At 33.9% G+C, this 1,902-nt stretch overlaps 2 protein-coding genes across 5 annotated transcripts in view; both read left to right on the forward strand.

Annotated features, from left to right (window-relative positions):
- The window catches only part of LOC134853315 (vacuolar-sorting protein SNF8-like), a 340,685-nt gene that overhangs the window by 91,341 nt on the left and 247,442 nt on the right, over positions 1–1,902 (forward strand). The gene's annotated exons all lie outside the window — the stretch shown is intronic.
- LOC134853314 (pseudouridylate synthase RPUSD4, mitochondrial-like) overlaps positions 1–1,902 on the forward strand; it is a 315,381-nt gene that overhangs the window by 91,341 nt on the left and 222,138 nt on the right. The gene's annotated exons all lie outside the window — the stretch shown is intronic.

Below are 1,902 nucleotides of genomic sequence, written 5' to 3' on the forward strand. Positions count from 1 at the left end.
CAAGTAGTGTCAGAAGATGATTTACGATCAGGATTACGACATCTTGAAAAAATTGAAAATTTTCCAGATCGAATTTTGTCGCAAATTTATGATCTGTATTTGTTTCAACGGGAACATTATGAAGATGAAATTATTTTAAATAAAAAAAATGCAAAACAGGAACAAATAGTCCAGAATGTTTGCGAACTGTCGACACTTTTTCTTGCTCATATCAAAAAAATGGAAGTTGAAGAAGAATCAATTCAAACTCGTTTAGAATCATTTCAAATTATTTTGAGGTTCGTAATTCACCGACCTATTCGATTTGCTCTGGAAGCATTAGAGTGGAATCCGACTCATAAACCAGCGCTGGAGGCACTGAACGAATCATTCTCCTTCTTTGCTACTATACTTAACGAAATTTACAACATAGCTTCAAAAATCGAGAAAAGAGAGACTTTAAATGGAAACAGATTTCAAGATCACTTTCTAGACTTCTGTTCTCTGATCAACAATGAACAGCTTCTCAAAGTGCCATTACTTTGAACTCGAAGTCCCATTTTCTACAAAAAAAAACACAGAAACTAGTTTGAAAAATACAGCGCATTTTCCTTACATTCGTTTTTACTCGGAAATATTAAGTTTATATAAAACTGCTCATAATTAACACTTACATAAATTTGGTTAGAAAAAAGTTTTCTTAAGATAACGGCTGTATTTTAAAAGCTGTTAAGATTGCCCAACCATCCATTCATCTGAGAACGCACAGAAAACGTTGATTTGCACTGACTGCCATATAAAGGTACAAATCAAAGTTTAAAAATGAAGCCAGAATAAAGAGTATATACGTGAGAGCTATCGAAATGGGGGAATGGGATGGGTCTTATTGTGGGGTTGAAAATGAAGCGCGAAAATGAAGGGTTGAAAAAATCAGTGTCTATCAAATTCATTTGATTGCTTTTCTGGAACATATTAGAAGTTGTCAGCGCTAAATTTGAGAACCCGGTTAATTTGTTATAAAGCTCCTTTTTTCATTTTTTTAACCACTTTCAAGATAATTAACATTTCTTTCCTCAGGTAAAATCAGTTTCAAACACAAGATTATATCTTGATTAAGCCGACAAATACGGCTAAAATAGTTTTGATAAAAAGATGTTTTATATAAAATACCTGCTGTTATTTAATGCTGTTAAAAATCCGCATCTCTCCGCTCACTGCGTGAGAGTATAAAAAAGGCTAAATTACACTGAAAGCCCTGTATATTTCAATTCAAAACTCAAACAATAAGCAAGATGGGTACGCACGTGCGAACGCTCAAAGTGAAAGGGATGGAGAAGTGGTGGGGTTGAAAATGAAGAGCTATCATTTTATGTAATTAAAATTTAATTTTTCGCTTTTTAAAACTTTTTGTCAGTTTGAAAAACAAGGTTGTTTTGTCTTGAATAAACTAACAAAAATAGCAAAAACATAAACTCACTATAAACACCCAACTTTGTGCGCCGCAGGTAAATTTTTGAAAAAAAAAGCTAAAAGGCGGCTTTTCTTCTCTTTATGGACAATTTTGACCTTGTGCTCGCCTCAAAAGTAGCATAAGTTGGCGTCAAGTTGTTTCTGGAAAAAAATTAGTGTCGGTTGGCCAAATATTGTCCTAAAATGATAGTAAAGGTGGACTCTTTTGAGGTCAAACCTCTGAGGTGAAGATGTACGGATTGCCACGGCTCTAAAAGAACCAAATCAACGGTTAAGTGTTTGAAAATTTTGTACCTAGTTACGAATCCCCCGCCTATCTTCTGCAAAAGGGGAAAAGTTAAAAGATCAATTTTTCTTATAAACAATATAAAGCGAACGAGACAGTACATTCTTTGAATATAGGCATTTAAAACTGAGAAAGCGGTCTAAAATAACTTTGACTCGAAACACTCC

Source organism: Symsagittifera roscoffensis, chromosome 8 (assembly GCF_963678635.1).
Source record: "Symsagittifera roscoffensis chromosome 8, txSymRosc1.1, whole genome shotgun sequence".
Classification (NCBI taxonomy): Eukaryota; Metazoa; Xenacoelomorpha; order Acoela; family Convolutidae; genus Symsagittifera; species Symsagittifera roscoffensis.